We start from the raw sequence: 19,783 nt of genomic DNA, 5'->3' as shown, positions 1-19,783 counted from the left end.
TTACACAGAGATTGACAATATATGTGTGCTTGTCCAAGTGTTTAGTTCACCAGAAATTAATAGCTTGTGTTAAATTATGCTAAAACATCTTCATGATTGCCTATGTGATACATGATTGTTGGGTTTCACATGAAGCAAAACAACAAACTACCTGATTTGAAATGTTTTGGGTTAATACAAGAGTTTGAAGGAAAAAAAAAAAAAGATGGAAAAATTAATTTGCAGGAATTACACAGGAACTGATCCAGTTTCCACTGAACACAACAGAACTACTCCGTGTGCTATATGCACTCCATTTACTCACCTCCCAGAATCATCAGCAAATTGCTTCAGAATGCAGGGCACTCTGCAAATGAGTAATTGAAGTGACGGTGCTGCTCATAACACAGTGTCCTACATTTATATAGCACCTGCCACCCCCAAGGATGCTGGAATATCCAGACCCCCTGCATAAGGAGTAAAAGTCACACAAACAGGGCTGTCCAGTTATGCCCCAAGCACTGACTTTGGTCCAGGATAGCAGACCATTTCTCTCAAAAACCTGTATGAAATTTTCCACTCAGACAAAAAGGGAATCTCTCTGATCTCTCAAGACATGAAAGAGCAGCCCACATCTAACTTCATACAACTCAGATTCCTCTCATGCCCAAGTCTTTTTCCTGCCTATATTTCTCTGCTTTAACTTTTCTTTCCCTCCAGTCAACTGTGAACATATATATGAAGATTAGATTTTTGGGAAGCACCTTCAACTCGATTCACTTCAGCTGAATCTTCAAATGCTCAGCCTCTTTGACTATCAGGCCATAAATAAGAGAGAAGTAAATATCTGTACCCTGCAAACTCTCCCCTTCTCTCTTTGTGACAGTGCTGCTCATGGCTCCCCCAGGGACTGATTTATCCACATGACTGGTATTTTAAATTCAACAATATGCAATTTATTTCATACTGCTCAAAGATAACAAATACTCAGTTTTAAATTACTGAATCATTCATCTAACTTAGTATGCCTGAAAAATATAATTTTTATGGAAAGTAATAAATTGTAATTGCAAGTAATAAAAACGTAAGAGAATGCCTGGACCTGCCACAGAGAAAATACTGCATTCTGTAAGTGAATGTTTTTAATTAATGATGGTTTCTAATTGTAACACATTATTTACAGAATTAACATGTTTTTTATCTCTCTGCTAACCCAAATTTTAAAGTTATTTGAGCTGAGAATGATAATACTCATTTCTCTGAGTCCAGCCTCCCAGAAGCAGCAGGAAGCAGTGAGAGGCTCTGGCTGCTGGAGTCACTGCACAGAGCAAGTGGGCACGTAACTGGCTGCTGGGACGTATGCAAAGGTCCACATTCAGACCTTGAACTGTGAGGTGATGTAGGAACTCCCAAACACCACACAATAAGTTCATGTGTCTATTAAAGTGTCAGCTGAAATTACAGCAGTGCAATCCAGCTCAGTATCCTGCAGGTGCTGCAGTGACCATTGCGCCCAGTTCGGCCGGATGAAGCTGCAGCATGGGACACGTGCTGGAGCACATTGTAAGGACATGGGCTCCTTTCTAGGACAATAAAACCCTTTCCAGACTCTCCCAAGGGGTCTCATTCGAAGGCCATATCGTGCTTAAGAGACCAGAAAAGCTCCAGTTGTATGGAGTAAGCTGCTCACACTGGTTATAGCCACACTGCTTGTATAAACAAGAAAGTATCATATTTATCAATGCTGCTAGTCTGGTATTATGATTTATTACTGCAAGTTCAAAATTAGAGCCTATATGTCTCAAAATTTACTTGTGGTGATATTCTGTCAATGTAGAATAATTCTTTGCACTGTTTATTTCCCAAGTTTGGCAATAATGATACTGCCTCATTAAAAGAAAAAAAACCAAACATCTTGGCTCTCGTTTTTCATGAAGTATTATTCTGTGATTAAGACTACTTTTGTTTTCTGTTTATTTGTTTCTACTTTCCCATTTGAATTCATCTGGATTCAGCTTCCAGCCTACTTCAGCCAAATCTTGTCTTTCTCTACTAGATTATAGAGGTAACCAATATTTTGAACACTTTAAGGCCCTTCTGAAGTGTAAACAAATGGTTTCTTTCCTTGAGAAGAGCAGAACAGATGGAGCTCTAAATTCCTCACTACAAGCATTCTCTCAAACTATTTTTCTTTCCCATTTTTTTTAACTTCTTCAATTTGTCAACATAATTTAAACAAATGTGGACACAAAATTGAAAAAGATATTCCAGTAGTTGCCTAACATGACATATATAGACGAAATCGCTTCCCTCTCCCTAAATCACTGCTTTAATCTGTGTATCCATGATCCATATGAGCCTTCTCTGTCTTAGCTCTCAAAGAAAGCCCCAGTGAGCTGCTGGCCGGGTTTGACACCTTTCTCAACAGAACAGATATCCTCATTGCAACTGCCAGCCTCCATTCTCCTTATATTTTTGCTTTTTGAATGGCCCAAGTTGGCAAGAATTCTAAATTCTATGGTAGAATTCTCAATTACTATTCACCATTCCAATAGTCTATTAGTCATCTGGAAATTTCTTTACTGGCAGCTAGAATATGTATATCTCCTATTTATTGACAAAATTGTGGATGAAAATTGAGCCAGCATCTAACCCCAAGGAATTTCACTAAAACAATCCTACTTAGGTCTCATTATTATTTTGGGAGGGGAAACCATCATTCTAGCCAAATAAAGAGTAAAAAACCTAAAAAATACTTTAAAAATATGCAAAGCAAATCTTTTCAAGGCATAGTGAATGACAAGCTTAATTATGTAGAAATAGGAAGGCTGTGTATGAAACTACCATTTGTGAATCAAAAACTGTCCTTAAAATCAGGATGTTTTTCAGAAAAAATCTTGTGTTTTCCACAAGTCATTGTGCATAAGAAAACAAAATAATTTTGTAAAAATAAAAAAAAAAAATAAAAAAAATGAACATGTTTATACTCATTTGGACTACAATGGCAAGAATAAACAAAAAAATTTCAATAACTGCAATACAGTATGGTAAGCATAGTAGATAGAAATGCTCCATAATACTGACATTTTTTCAACATGGGCTCTGTCAAGGATATAAATTCTTTCTGCCTGTCTCTGGGGTCCCCAGGCCCAAAAGAGAATAAGATTAACTTTCATAACAGACTTTTTATTTTGAGGAGGGGAGAAAGACAGAGGGAAAAATGCTGTGTCACTGTGACAGAGGAAGTCTGAAAACAGATAAGAGTTCATAAAAGAAAAAAAAATAAATATAGTTACCATTTTTCAGATTACTAGAACTGCAAGATTCAGGAAAGCACTGAAACATGAAGCCCATTCATTCCTCTGAACAAATGCAATTTATAGCAATACTAAAATAATTCTTGGAGAGAAAAGCTTCTAAGGGGTATTCATGTTACCCTCCTGACTCCTCCTATATTCCTCCTCCTTTGCTCTCTGCTAACCTGGAGAGGTGGCCAAAGCAGCACATCTATGGGTGAAATTTGTAATATAATCAGTAAGATGCCACAAAGCTGAATATTTGATGCTGACTTATTATTCCCATTGTACCCAACCTCTGCAGGTTGAGTCTCCCTCCCCCCAGCCTGCTCTCTTCCCTCTCTTCCCCCTCCAGAGGCACAAACAATTTTAGCTCAAAAGCTGCATTACCTCTCATTTTATGAAATTTCTGCAAGGAATAACCTTTAACCCATACTTTGCCTCCTCCCCTTCCCTGCCAAAAGCTTTATTCACTCAATCCTTTTTCAACCTCAATTACTTCCCATTTAACAAATGGTTGGTGTAGCAGTGAAGCACTACAGTAAGAACAAAGGTTGGTGCTCCATTGCAATCTCTTCAGGGTAGAATTAAAGGCAAATTCTCTATCAGAGAAAGCCACCTCTCCTCGATTTTTCTGTCACCACATTATTATTATACAGCTTGTCTCTGAAAAGAAGGCTCTCAGGGTGTCATGAACTCTCAGAGAATTTCTAGTCTACAATGCCTTTCAGTAAAAAAGAGAATGCTCCAGAGAGAAAATAACCTTTGTGTAAGGAAAGGTTTGTTCTGCAATATTGTCTGAGCACTGGCTTTACAGGGGAAGAAATGAGTCTTTGCATTTGCATTGCCAGAGCGTAGGAACTGGTCCCAAAGAATATGAGCTGTGCTGCTCTCTCCCCTCTGTCCGAGGGATGGGGAGGCTTGAGCAGCTTTAGGCAGCACAGGCAACCCCTCCTATTCATACATGGCCACAGCAGAACACAAACAGCTGAATTCAGAAAACAGCAATCCTTTTCACTTCAAACGGTATTCTTTAATTACACAGAAAATGCCCTGTCACATCTCTTTCCTGATCTCATTTGAAGGATAAGGAATGAATATATTCCTATTGCTTGTCCCTCATTCCTAAATTATTCTCCTATTTCCACCCTGATTTTAAATACTTCAAATGGAGGCAAAAATTCATGCCTTTTGCAAGCATGTCTACAGCAGCAGCTTACATCAACAGGACAGCAGCATCTTCATGGAGACAAATTAGTGATACTCCCAAAGAATCCTAAGGGGTCTTGTCTAGAAAAAAATAAGGACAGCTTATGGCAAGTATCATTCATACAAATACAAATATACACAGCACAGAGAGACGTGAGAGATATTCTTTAAAAAATGGAGGAAATTAGGAGACAGACTCCAAGCTGTGCAAATTGTTAAATGCCCTTTAAAATAAAATGAACTCTAGTAATTAATTTCAGCTAAAGAACTGCCCCTAAGAAACAAAATGCACCTCTTAACCTGCTCATATCCACTTTCCTGAGTTATTTTAGTTATTCAAAAATTTAGTTATTATTTTTAGTTCATATAAATTTATGTATTTCAGTCGTCATTTTAAAGAATTTTGTGTTCCTATTTTGTTTTAAAGTGAAAAGTTTTCTTCAGCCAAATAATAACAAGAATGTTGAAAGGTAAAATGAGGGTTAAATGGTTAATAGAGTAAATAACTTATAAATACATAGAAAAAAGTTAAGAGGAAAAGAAAATTAAATTTTGTAGTATTCTGACTCAGGTTGAAGCTCAACAAGAAGTGTGATCAAAACGTATCCTCCCTTGAGAGTTACAGATTACTGAAGACAGTGGCACTTCATATGCTTTTCTTAATACTGTTTACAAATTACATCCTTCTGGGAGTTGAAGAAAAAAAAAAATTACTTCAAAGGCATGCAAGTGGGTTATTAGCTAAAGTTAATGGCCACCATTCCCACATATCTGAAAGATTATTTTTCCCCCAAAAGAAAAATAAACCAAAGAAAAAATGTATCATGCTTGATGTTCTGCAAACATTTTAATAATACATAAGTCTGAGTTAGAAAGGAAAACAACTCAAAACCAAATCAATAAAGTCGGGAAAACTAAAAAAATTTCAATTTAGCCTCCGGTTACTCTATGTCAGTGTTTACTGCATGTCGTACAGTCTGCTTCACATACCTGCATGCCTAGGATATTCTTAGTGCTGTAAATCCTTTAGATGTATCCCAAATGCTAAGATAACGCTATTTAAATCTCTGGAATAATAAACAATTAAAAAAACCCCACTACTGCTGTCATTCAGTGATACTTTAAAAATAGCACAGCTAAGCAGGTGGTGAGTAGTGATTACTGCGCTAGCTGTCACCGACTGACTGCAGATTGTGCACACAGCACATCTATACCAAGATATCCAGTTATTTCTGTTACTCATCTTCTCCCTTCCTACTCATCAACTTTACCTAAATGTGTTTTTCAGCTGTAACATGCTGAGTTTTAAACAGTAGCCTCCTCAAGGCAGGGATTATCACGCTAAACTTGGCTGCTACCCCTAGAACAGGTCTTAGACTGTAAACTAAACTTTCAGCCTGTGACATTGGTAATCACTCTGTGGCATCTTTAGAAACAGATTGACCCTTAAGGGTAAATACAGAAGTAAAGAGTTAAGCATTTTAGTTTCTGAAGACTTTTTGACAGTCATAAGTGCTGAAAAAAAAGGAAACTGGATTTGGTATGCAGTGAAAGGAGCAACCTGCAAAACCTGTTTAAAATTTTAGGTTAATCATTTGTTAAATTACCATGTATTTTTTAAATTAAATCAAGTTTGAGTAGGATGAAAGATGAAGATAGACATAAATTAAGTATGCTGCAGTTACCTGCAGCATTTACAGTTCATTTCCAGAATATTTTGGGTCTTGTACTCTGTGGCTCTTTTTTATAAATGGTTAGTACACTTGCCCATCTCATCATGACAGTACTTCTCCACTATGATGCAGGAGAAATCATAAAAGGCTTTTAAACAGAAAGAAAAAAGAAAAAAAAAAAAAGAAAGAAAAAAAAAAAAAAAGGTTTTCAAAACCATTGTCAAAATGAGGGTCCAGAAATCAATTTGTAATTATCTGCCAACACATATCTAAAGGCTTTTCTGTGATAGGGGTGGTAATACATTGGGCTGTAATGTGAATTATTTCAAAGAATAAAAGACTGATTGTCTTCATGACCTATATAGCTTTTAGTGAGCTTTAAAACAAAATTACATTTTATACTTCTCATGAATGGTTTTCTCCCTCCTCTTTCTCCCTTTAAAAATGCAGGGGTTTAGTCCCATCTAGTAGGCTTTCAGCTTTAAATAGGACTTGGTTTCTTCCAGTGTTGATATATTTCACTGAAAGTGAAGGCTCTGGATTTGCAAAAAGAGCTGAAGCTTCCCCTGTACAAAGGCAATCCTTTCCTGTGTTTTAAAAGCAAATTAGAAACCATATTATCATGTTATTTTTACACAGATACTCAATGCTAATAATCATTTTTCTTTCCTAGAAAACTTTTAGCATAAAAGTATGATAAAATAAATATCTCACAAGGTGCAAAACCATCAGGAAATAGCTCCTCTTAGGTAAAGTAAGAAAGTCAAATGAACATGAGGGGAAAAGTACAGGGCTGAGTGTTTGCAACAAATTGAAGAAAAAGACAAAGTGCAACATTTTTAGAGCGCAAGGGCCCTATTCAGATCGCAGTCCTTAATCAGCTCTGCTCCTGGGCCTGCTGTCAGCAGGGTAATTCCAGCTGTAAGAGACTCCAGGCCTGGCTTTGGATCAGCAGCACTCAACATGCAGCGCAGCCCTGCAGATCCCAACCCCTGAGAGATTCTGCATGCGCCACCAGTTGCAACCTCTTATGCAAAGTTGCCTCTGCATGGTTTTACTTGTGCCTATTGCTGGCTTGGGAACTGCTTGCCAGGAAATTTCCATGGTAGTTTCAGTGAATCATTATATTAAGCATATCAAACATCTTATATAATGCATTTTGTAGAGGGTACATTTCTATTAAATCATTTAAATTTTGGAAAGAATATTTGGTTTTCTTCCGTTGGCTTATCCAGAGATGCAAAAATTTTATTATTAACTAAGAGTATCAGAAAATTTTTTGAATCTTGGGAAATACGAGCTCCCTGGGATGAATACCTACATCCCACTCTTATTAACAATAAGCAAGATTCCTAACTCAAGTACCTGTTGTTGTGTATGTTGGGATTCCTTTGTACTAACAGCTAGGTTCTATTTTCAAAATGTGATTAATTTATTTACCAACCTATGATACTTAAAACTGCGCCAAAATTCATAATTATGGACTTTTAACAACTGTTCCTAACAAAATTAAAAATAAATCCATTGCCTGTTTGGTTATTTTTGTCTGCTAACTGACCAACATTGTATAGTAACTACCAGAAAACATTACAGAATCTTCTCTGCTTTGACTTCAGGCTAGGACCTCAGAGAAGGAATTCTTTCCTATACATACATAGTTTTAATCTTTAGAAAAAGAGTTCCTAATTAAGGTGAGATCTTGTCATTATTATATCTACTGATTTTTCCTGAGGGGATTTTTCTTAATGTCATTCCTGTTCCATTTTGTAATTCCTTCCTGCTTGTAACACAGCACATAATTTGTGCATTGACCCTGTATGTTCACACCCTGCCTCGAATTTTAAGGCCATATTCAGAGGCCCTGCATGAGGCCTTTTAAATAATAAATAAAAACTACAGTGCCAAGGCATCCCTGCCAACTTTTCTGCAATTGGCAGGCACTGCTCATTTAATAACTTTACTTTTCTCTAGAGAGTAAACCTGTCCCCATAAGCCATATGTCTTTTTCTAACATTTTTTTTCACTTGAACCTGAATTCTAAAGGGAGAGTAAAGTACATAATGTTACACCAACTTGCTGATATAGTTTCTAATGATACAAGCAAGGTTATCCAATCTTTTTTCAAGATCCAAATAGTTTCTATTGGGTTAAAAAGGTGGAAAGAAAGCAAGGAGGAAATTAAAACTGCTTGGTTCCTTCTTATTTCCTACCCCAGTAAATTAATGTTGGGTTAAAAACATAATAAAAACATAGATTGGGCAGTTCATTTAATCTGATGCAAAACTACCCAAGAGATTTTGACCAATTCTCTTCTGGGTATGACTCTTTGGGAAAGGTTGTCTCCTGAACATGAATAGGGACAGCTCAGAGGCTTTTCTAAGCTATGCCACATAGAAGGAAAGATGTATATAATCAGCTGGCACAAACATAAGGACACAGAATTACCTTCAGCACTTTATCCCTCTCTCTGTTGTTCAATCTGACCATGGCATCTGGTCTTTGAACCAGGCAAATGTGGCTGAAGAGAAGAGACAAGTCCACAAAACTTCTCAAGAAAACTTTGGAAACATAGAAGGAAAACTCAGTGCACTGTTAATCAACTCTTATCTTTTAGGGGGAAAAAATGCAAATGTAACATCATTAAAAAAATGAAAACTTTTAATGAAAACAAGAATTACTCATACTGTTCCACAGAGGATAAAAGATCTCTCTTTGGATTCCACTCTAATCTAGTTTCAGGGTAATTGTTAAAATGTTTGAAATATCTTATCTCTCCCTCCTCCCTGTTTATATTCTTGACTTCTTTAACATACGGATTGCTTTTAATTTGGTGGTTGGGATGGCAGTTCTGTACGAGGCTCTCATTTAAATTCCAGTTAAATGAGCATTTCTCAAGAAATAACCTTCTGTTCCTTTTTCTTTCCAACGCCTTCAGCCCAAAATGCCCACCCCAGTTCTCATGTCAAAGGAAATGTTATTGACTTCTCCTCATCCCATCTTGCAGGTTCTTTCCCACAGATGTGCAAGGCAGTGGGTGCTGTTCTCAGACCCCAACCCTCTGCTCATGGCATGATTCTGGTCAGAAGAGACATCTGGCTCCAAATCATGGTGTTAGATCCTGGTTTACTTCTCCATTTCCCTGATTTTCAATGACATTTCTGCGCTAAGTAGCTCCGATTTTCTCTTGATAAGAAGTGCTTATCCTGCAGAGTGACTCGTATGGCCTTTATGCAATTGTCAAGAATGTACACAGTAAACTGCATATACGATAAGGATTTGTCACTATGAAATCTACTGCATAGTATTGTTCATTTCAGTTACTTTCCTGAAGTTCTCACCCTCTGTGCCTTTCAAGAGTCCTGTATTTTTGCATTATTTTTCTGACTGCCTTCAACCAGAGATCAGGGGAACTGAAACTTTTGTGTCCCAGTGAGAGACAAGTGAAAGTTTCTCAACTTATCAACAATTTCCTGTAAGCAGTCACCCCAGTGCAGAGGAGAAACAATAAGGGCACTGTAAACTACTTGAAAACATTCGTTCTTTTCTCTGGCTGTATCTATCTCGGTAGGAAATGATCCCAACAATACAGAACAGAAAAATGTGTTAGGTCTGAAATTCATCTTGTAGTTTGGGGTCAAAGCCTTTTTGACTTCCTTTTCCTTCAACGAGATGCTGGGCAGCATGTGGCAGCTCAGCATGCTTGTCACTAACTTCTCACCTCCAGCTCTCCAGTTCGTAGTAAGATCAGAGCTGAGGAACACCAAGGAAAATTCTATCACATGGATCCTGGAGCACGACCCGATGTTCATGCCCTCTGTATACAAAAATCCTTCTGGGTGATGCCACTTTGTTCAGCTTCTCTTCCCTTCTTTCAGACCCTGAAGTATTGATTGGTAAAATGGCTACAAAGAAGTTCATTCAGAAATGAAATTTTGAATGACAACAGAAGAAAACTGCTGATAATCACAAGAGAAGCTGTAATAATTACCAACATTTGACTGGACTCAAGTATGTTGCAACACTTGAGGAACCCACTGATTCCAGGGTGATTGCAAAAAGGTAAACTATCCAACCTCTGCTGCACACTCACAGTACAAAGCAATCTACATTACTCACAGAAATTATAAACTCACAGTGATTCAACCCACTATAATACTAATTTTTTCTACTGAACAATTTAAAAACAGTGTTTCTGTCTATGTCCCATTTGAAGATAACAATATTTTTCCTCCTGTGTTTTCATTAATATCGACCCAAACCCAGTCTCCTCGTAACTTGGACTCTCTCAGCAATCCAGCCTGGCTCTCCACGGCACTGAAGTCACCATTAGCACACAGCAACAGCTGAGAGGAGTTACAAGATCCGAGGTCAGGCTGTGCTAAGATGATTCCCAGAATCCTTAGAAAGGAGAAAACAGCAAACACCTTCACTCAAGTGTCCTCTCACTTTTAGCCTTCATCACCTCTCCCTTCTGCACTAAAACAGGTGTCTTTATGTATGTATCATTGCCGGCATCACCTAATGATTATTTAAAGCTTTATACTCTTCCCAACAATCCTAATAATATGTTTTGACAACTTGAATTTCATGATAATTTCCTTTGAGGAATCAAAAGAACATCCTATCATTAGCTGGGAACGTAACCTTTCAGAACTAAAATCCAGGATTGCCATCAATCTTGGGGTTTTTTTATGAAACATCTGACTGAGATCTCAAATAAGGACTAATAGGAGAGACACTGCTGTTCACTGAACAAGTGTTGGTGACCTCCTCAGTGTGTCTGACAGCACCACTGAGTATCTGGGTTTTTGGAACATCACTATCATGATGCCTACAAGTTTTTATAGATTCAGTCAGTGAGGGAGAAACAAATCTCTCATTATGTATTTGTACCACGTTTGACACAAGGGGGTCCCATCTTCATGCTAAAATGAACACTATTTACATCAGCAGCTAAACCACTAAGAGAAAAGGGGCTACTGCTTCCTTCATCGTCTAGTAAACATTTTTTTGCAAAGTTATGATTATCTTATCTTCTCCATCTCAATAGGAAAATTGATCAGACTGGTAAGAATCACTGCAAAACAACAGCTGATTTTTCAATTCTTTTCATTTTAAGTATCTTAGATTATGAAACGACACTCTGGAATCACTGTTGCTTCAATGGGGATTGTGAAATCTTTTTACTGGTGAAAAATATCACCATAAGATCACAGACTGGTTTGGTCTGGAAGGGACCTTAAACATCATCTAGTTCCAATCCGCTGCTGTAAGCAGGGCACCTTCTACTAGACCAGGTTACTCAAAGCCCCATCCAACCTGACTTTGAACACTGCCAGAGATGAGGATAAAGTGCTAAATTGCAGGGATATATCTGAAAATTTTCACAGGAAGACATTCCTCCTGCTAATCGACAGCTGAGAGGAGCCACAGTGGTTCACAGCACCAACATTACTGCTGTCAGATACTGCCAAGTAAGAGTAACTCAGATTATGCAAATAGCCCAGGGACATGGCCCACACTCAGGTCACTGAAAATTTAACTGCACTGCATCAAATTTACCAGAAAATCACAAGGGCAATCACCAGATGATCACTGGCCATTACTAGAGCATGATCATTCTTTCTAATGACATCCTCAAGCCATACAGGATGTTATCTGTTTTGGTCAATTGCCAGACAAAATAGTTTAACCAATATTAATGCAATTTAGAGTTTAATGCTCCCTCACCCAAATGCTTTCCCTCTCCACTCCAACAATCAACAATCTCTTCTTTCCATCTCATTTGAAGCAGTGATTTTCTATCAGGGAGGTATATGTACCTGGGATGATTCCTCAGCTGTGTTGGAGGATATTTCAGCTTTATGTCTGTAAGATGCCTAATGAGACAATTCCACGTACTGAGAAAAAATGTTGGAAAAGCAAAGCACAGAGATTTATTGTAGTGCTGTTGGGTTTGAACAGGTAACAGGGACTAAAGGAAGCATGATTTGAATGTTGTATTATCTTAGACGTTTACAAAGACAGAGGTTCTGTTTAGAAAACATTCTGGAAAATACCTCACAGGAACCTGCTTTCCTACCCTTTCACCTAGAAAGAAAAGCTGTACAAGAAGTCCTGGGAGCTACAACCTGTCAGCTGAAAGACAGGAAATCCTGGCAATTCTTCAGTTCACAGGAGCTGAAACTCCCAGGACTTCCAAGTAGATGGTGCTTCTCAAGCCTCTGGGAGTTCTAAAATAATGAGTTATATGCAATTTATTTCAGAATTATCAAAGATTCCCCCCAAGCATCAATCCATATCCCCCAAGACAATGTCTTTGAGATGTGAGGATTTCTTACAGATGAAAATTTCCAATATTTGATTAGTTCTACTCTAAATCCATTGTCCTGCAATTTGCTCTGGCTCAATACTGCTACAATAACATTCCTGATTTCATTTATTCCAAGTTAGGATTAAAAAGTGGCACATTTTTTCCACATTACTCAAAATTTAAGAAAACAGACAAAATAATGCAATTATAACTTCCTTTCCAGTGCATCTCACTGTAAATGCACAGGTTACTTAAATATGACAGTTGCACAACCTTAAATATGAGAGTTACACAATCCATTGGAGTGAAAATACTTTTAAAGACGATTTAAACCATGACCAACGTAAAGCTTAAACCTCTATCAGAGTCTCACATTTCTCTGAATTTCTTCTCATCCTTCCCATAGCTGTCAAAAATTTGTATCATTTTAACAAGACAGCAGGAAACAGAACCACATACACTTATTTTTTCTTGGATAATAATTTCTATTCTGAGCTTTAACCCTATCCCCATTTCACAGAATGTCAACTCTTTTTGGAATAGTTTTTTCTAGGTTTAGGGTTCTAAGATTACTCCTTTTTCTTTCTTAAAAATAATTTCAGTACCCTAATTGGCATTTCAAGAGAAAGCCAAAATCCCACTATTCCTTTTATATGCATACTTGGCTCTTTGGAATGGCACTAAAAATGAAAGAACGAGGTCTGAAAATAGAAAATAAGCCAAAAAATGATTCATCATGCTATCTTGTACTGAAAGCAATTTGGTTTTAGATTTGATCTTGCTAGTAATTCTTTGGGAAAAAAAAAACTGGCATTGAGCAGTTCTTTCATCTAACAATGCATCATCTTGCAGAAAAGTCTGTGGAATGTTTCAAAGAACTTGTTTAGATATATTTACTTTACTGCCATGTCCAAGAGAGAAGAGAGTGTTTTTCCCTGACACAGATTTCTATAATTCAGTTTAAGACACAGAGGCTCCCTCCTGAAAAATGACAAGCAGTTTCTGCTAGAAGTTGATGTTCTCTGCTCAGACTGGAGCTATCCTGTGCCTTTCAGAAACAAAGTCTTGTTCAGTCCCAGTCACTTTAATCACTCATAACTTTCCAGGTAAGGAAATAAATGTCTAGTTCTGAATTAAGACTGTAAAATAGTAAAATTTTATACGTGTTCATGCAGTTAAAAACACTGTTATTCAAGCATACGAACATGATTTCTATGCTGGCAGTGCCTGATTGAATGAGTGTGATGTTTTACAGCTAATGTAATGTTGTGGTCCTTCCCCTCCCCTTTCTTTTCTGCTTAATCAATAGCCACCAGTGGTGGTCATGCTGGCTGCATCTGGCTTGAGCTGGACTCTGGGAAGACAGGAAAAACCAAAATAGCTGAAGGCCAAACATCTTACTTGACAGCTGAGGGCCAGTTGAGCACACGCCAGCTGAAATACATCCGGAATGAGAATATGACTATAAATCAATCATCTTATTCCACAAACAGGGACAGCCCAGGGCCCACTGAGCTCTGCACAGCAGTGGCCTTCATGCCAGGATTTGCCCTTGAGTAGGGACACCTCTCAAGGCTACACATCAAAACTGAGAGAACGCTTATCACACCAGGTACTCAGTAAGTAAATTGGAAATAAGAGAGATGAGACTTTGGAGTCTTAGCTAAGTGATATAAAGGATTAATGTGTGCATATAATCCTTTAGAATAAACTGTTAACTGAGCCTGGGTCTAAGTCTTGAACCCCCCTCAGAAAGGAGTTTAGGACACAAGGGGGTCCTTTACAAGCCTCATTACTCAATGGTAGGGTCTCCCTGGCAGATTTGTCTGACCCTGTCCTCTATGCAGTAAATGATCAAGTGTGCTTTGCCATTGAATCCTGTTAAACCACTGTAGCACTTACTATTTAAATATTACATTGCATATTTAAATACATTTACTATTTAAAAGTTACTACTTTAGCTTTGTTAAATCACTGGTTTATATCAATGAACATTATGCTACTTCTCCTACAAATGAAGTGTGTCACTGCACTCATGACAACGTTTATTTTTCACTCTTTTTGTGAGGCAAATCATTTTTCCCCCAATATATATTTTTTCCTTAAAATGTATTTAGAAATAACTGTGGAGAAATAATGTATATTGTACAATCATTTATCTGAGACTACTTTGACAAAATTCCCTTGTGTCCCTTAAGGCAGATTAGATGAACTGCCATTTAGTGGTACCGATGATGGATGCAGTAAACAGCTTTAGGCCTGGGAATATAATCTATGACTCCTAAAGAATGTTAGAGTAGCAAGGAGCTCATTTGCAGCATTTAGACAGCACTAACTATCAGTCTATGCCATGTAAATGGGAGGGAAAAGGTTGTGTTTTGGGATACAGAATGCTCTGTGAAAAGTAAAAGGGCTGTGACTCTAATCACAGCCTCTCCCTGGTGAGCTCTTCTGAACCACCATGGGCAGTGCAAAGGCTTGGATCAATTAGATAGCAATAACATTATAATCCTTGGAGACATAGGCAGAAGAACACTTATCACTGGAAGAACTTATTTTTCATCACTCTTAAAAAAAACAACAAGCAAAAACTCATTTTTATGTTTTTCTCTCAGTTTAATTTCTCCTAAGTCTACTAGGCAAAACTCCAGCTTGTGCAAAGGGTGATACAGGATTAATTTCCCCCTCATTTCCCATTTAAAAGGCATCCATGGGGAAGCACCCAATGATAACCCAATTCTTTATAGCTGGAATGGCAAAAAAAGTTTTTTTAGAGGACATTTAAACCTTGAATTATCTACTCACTAGAGATGGAAGAAGAGGATTGTGTTCTTCTGCCAAAGCACTGATTCACTAACTTTGAAAACAGTGAATTCAACTGTTCATCATTCAGTCCTGGGATTGTTCATGTGCTGCCTTCTCTACCAAAACCAGCTGCAGACTTAGGGAGGGAGATTTTTGTAAATCGGACAGTGCACAGGGAACTGGATGACAAATTTTAAAGCCTACAAAACAGCTACTAAATAAAAGGCATATAAATCTCTTGTGTGTAGACACAATATCACACTAAACAAACAAACAAAAATTCTCAGAGAAGTACCAGACAAAATATACATATGGTGCATTTGAAGACACTGGTCTGGGTTCTTTGTACACAGACTAAATTTTACCACAAGTGGTTAGATTCCTGTGGTATATTAGCAATAAACTCAAAATATTTCCTCTGTGAAAAGAGAAGAAAACCAGCAAACTGGATAAAGCTTGCACTGTAAGGTACTTTAGAAGAGAAGTCAATACATGTAGGCCTTTTATAGAAATCTGTTTAAGCAGTAATACTCAACCCACTACTTCTAATGATTGACACTATGAAATCACTAGAAGTAAGCAAAGCTTCAGTAAATAAAAAAATCATGGCAAGAAGAAATCTGATACCCTGCAAAGTCAGATAGAAATTTAAGGTAAGGACTTAGCATTTATAACACCAAGAGAATCTAAAATTGACCATAAATAGAGTATCTACTCAATAAATGCACTACCATGACGTGATACTTAAGTTGGCACTGTCAAAACTATAATGTATACAAAACAAAGCCCTGCAGATGTTGGCAGGGCTAATTAACCCAGGAATAACAATATGCTAACACAGTTATACTGAGTCCCATCCAATCCCACATATTGTCAGTGGCTAACCAGAATGCAAAGACATAAAAGTACACTCTACTTCTCTAACAAAAACAAAAACATCTTGGATGTTTTAGCTAATTATTTTAACATTAGAATTTCTACCTGGATTCACTCACAAGAAGTAGCTGAGCATGTTGAAAGATGAAGCTGGTGACCTGCTAATAAAAATAGTGCCTCTCTGTGGCAGTAAAGGGGAGGAATATCAGGAATGAGATGGAAGTGAGTAGAGACTTCATTTAGAGTGTTCTGAGCTCATCCCATCAACCTTGCAGCCCTATTGCAATCACAGTGAGATTTCATACAGCTGCCTGCTGCTTCTCACCTGGCTCTTCCAAATCTTCTGCAGGTGAGCCTAATTAAAACTAAACTGAGGTTTAGTATTGAAAGGGATCAGGCGCTCTGCAGCTCTCATTTTATCATATTTCCCTTTCCTAGTTAAAAGCTGAGTATGGCAATCTCTTTCCTTTACATATCTCTGTCTTCATTCTGCCAGTACCAGACTTGGACTTGTTGCTTCTCAAAGAACAAAACCTTTCCTAGAACTGCAACAGGATTTTGTTGCAAAAGCAACCAATGGGGCCTTGGGAAGAAGATTTGTTCATTAACTGCACTAACAATTATAACTTCTTTGTAGATCTCCACGATTGCTTCTCTGTCTGCAGTAGCCAGGTTAGTGCCCTTGATGCCAAATCCCTGGACCCCAACTAAAACCAGCGGCTTGTATAATGCAGGCATCGATTCTTAGACAAGACAGGTTTTGTTCTCTGTTTGATATTTGGTTTCTGTAACACAATATTAAAAGACTTTAAAAGCAAAGTCCATGTTGGGAGTGTTCTGTAACAACCATGGCAATAGTATTAATTTTATTTCTATACTTTTTTCTAACAATTGTTCTATGTTTAAAATAAAATGCACAGTTGCATTTAAAAATTTTACAGACATGGTTTTCCACCTATTTTTTCCATACAGGAACTTTAAGACTTTAGCATGGATAGGTTTCTTTCAGAGCAGCATAATGTTCTTTACCACTTCCCTTTGGCAATGACAGGTCATTTTAAATGCTTGCCCATCCCTGCCTAGATCTGATGCTCTTGACACCAGACACACACATTTTAACAGAATTTCTAAAAGGGCTGTTTGAAAGACAGGGTAACCTGACAGTAAAAAAAAAAAAAAAAAAAAAAAATGTTACTAAAAATCTTTCACAGTACTTTTCACATGAAAATCTGTTGTGTAGTCACATTGAAGCTATGCATCCTGTTAGAGATTCAGTAAAAATGAAAAACAGAAGACGGGGAAAAAAAAGAAAAATCACTTTAGGGGGGAAGTTTACAGAAGCCTAGAGGATAATATAACATTTACCAAAGAAAGCAATCACTTTCTTTGTTATTGAATATGCTATTGTACATAAAATAGTTTTCAGTGAAAATATTTTGAAATAACAAATATGTGATTTGGTTTCACTTTATATATATTTTAGCAAAAATGAAAGGAGTAAAGCAATTTCTATGGATAATGTGGGAATGAAAAATAAGCTGTTAGCTGGACCTTCAAAATACTACTAAATCAAACAGTATTAAGCATAAAATAATTTTCATTACTGTTACTAACAACTTTTAGTATGAAAGCACTGGAAAATTATAAATCTTTTTTTTTCAGCTGAGATTAATATGTTGCCCTCTGAGGGCTGGAATACAGTGCCTGTCTGATAGCATAAAACAAACCTGAACAGCTGATAAGGGCTACAATTAAATAAATATAATGGATTTTATATGGGTGTGGGAGGAATTCAGTAAAGAAAATTGTCCAAATTAAGTTTGTGTCAGTCACTGATACTTATGTGCTGTTTCTTGAAAAAGGTGCCTATCATCTTTAAAATCCAGAGAGGATCAAGGCATTGTACTCTGCAGTGGCATCTGTGTCTGAAGCAGAACACTCCTCTTTAGAGCCATGCTGGATTATCAGTTTAATGTTCAATAGACTCAGAAAGAAGAAAAAGGAACAGCAGCAGGACGACTGCTTTGTATATCATCTTCAGTTTATCACTGGTGGTCTCCATTCAAGAGCTGACTAAACTCAGCTTCAATAATTCACTCTTGCATTTGATTGGTCTGACTTACTCAGAATTATATCAAAACTCCAACCCACGAGAACAATTATATTTCCTTTTCCAAACTGAAAAAAATAATAACCAGAGCCATTGAATCTCTTCCTATCAGTACAGATGATTTTTAATATTCCATACCATTTGGGGATTTCTCCTTTCCCCCCTTTATGAAATCATGACACTTTTTGGTTTTGACATATTGCTCAATACCTAACGAGAATCTCACTAGAAAATAAATCCATAGTTGTTTTCATGACAGCAAATTACATGCCATAGTGTGACATTTAAATGTTGAATTTTAATAGCTTGTCAGCAGAAGTGAAATGCATTTTAAAAAATTAATATGTGAGAGAACAATGTGTCTGTCTATAAAATAATTCTGTTCATAGTAGACATGAATGGTAAATACAGTGTCAAATGCATTCTGCTTCTCAAAGAACATCTTCATTTAGTGAGAAAGAAGCTATATGAATAGGGGTTAAACTCGCCTCTCCTGCTGCTGCAGTGATACAGGTTGGGAAACTCCTACCAATATTCCATTTCCAGGAGTCTCCACATGCAGGATAATTTTAGCAGAGGCAGTAAGTGGTGAACTGGGCAGCTCTGGCAAGGGAGGGCTGTCCCTCTCAGTTGTGACTGCCACTGGTTGCCTCTCTTTTTCCTTGGACTGTAAATAGTGACAATGCTGATTTTCAGAGAGTAAATTCAAGAAATGAACGGCCAAAAGTATTCTAACCACATTTAGTCACATGCAAGCACTTCCTCCTTGCTATTTATTTTAAACATTTCCATCAATAAATTTTTTCACTTGCTACCAATAAACACTTGTTATGGAAAATGTTGATATTTAACTTAAAAACAGCAGAAGAATTCCATTTTCATCCTGCATTTACAATTATATACATTTTGATTCCATTTCAGTTCTCTTGCTTACATAAAAGGTCCTTTAGAATCTTTGGATTATTTAATAATGGTCTATAAAGGAGCTGTGACAGGTGGCATGGCCATCTTCACAGTTTAGTATATACCCTGAAATTAAGGGAAATCTGACAACATTGTGAAAAATCAGCTATTTGATAACGTGTGGGAATCTGAGAAAACAAAGTTAACTGCTGAAAAATGGAAATTTTTATACATTGGACAAAATAACCCATAGCTATACTTTGCTGGGAACAAATGTAATTACTACTTTTAGGGGAAAATAAATGGAAAGCTTCACTGTGCACAACTATGAGCACAGAAGCACAGGAAGGCTGTTACTAGTCCTAAAATATTGAAACATCTGAATGCCCCTACTAAAATACTTTGAGCAGTGCTGGCCTGCTTATCCAAAACCAAACAAGAAACAGATTCTACACCAGACAATAAGAATGTCTAATGAAACAGAAAAAAGCTGAAGCCTTTGTTCCTTAAGGTTCATATCCCACCTCCACAGAAATACCAACTCCCTCCAAGACAGGAGGATCTCTGCTGCTTTCTCCTGCAATTCTGTCCTATTCTCCTTAAGTCACCACAGGTCCTA

General features: G+C 37.3%; 1 protein-coding gene and 1 long non-coding RNA gene across 2 annotated transcripts in view; one reads left to right on the top strand and one right to left on the bottom strand.

The window, feature by feature from the left end:
- PTPRN2 (protein tyrosine phosphatase receptor type N2) overlaps positions 1 to 19,783 on the bottom strand; it is a 635,529-nt gene that overhangs the window by 435,080 nt on the left and 180,666 nt on the right. The gene's annotated exons all lie outside the window — the stretch shown is intronic.
- LOC147655986 (uncharacterized) lies at positions 16,558 to 18,831 on the top strand. The gene is made up of 2 exons (XR_015279670.1): positions 16,558 to 16,823; positions 18,014 to 18,831. It is a non-coding gene; the product is annotated as an uncharacterized LOC147655986 (long non-coding RNA).

Source organism: Cyanistes caeruleus, chromosome 1 (genome assembly GCF_971803275.1).
Source record: "Cyanistes caeruleus chromosome 1, bCyaCae1.hap1.1, whole genome shotgun sequence".
Taxonomy (NCBI): domain Eukaryota; kingdom Metazoa; phylum Chordata; class Aves; order Passeriformes; family Paridae; genus Cyanistes; species Cyanistes caeruleus.
Note: the sequence above shows the minus strand (reverse complement) of the source record. Positions and strands in the feature narration are given on the sequence as shown.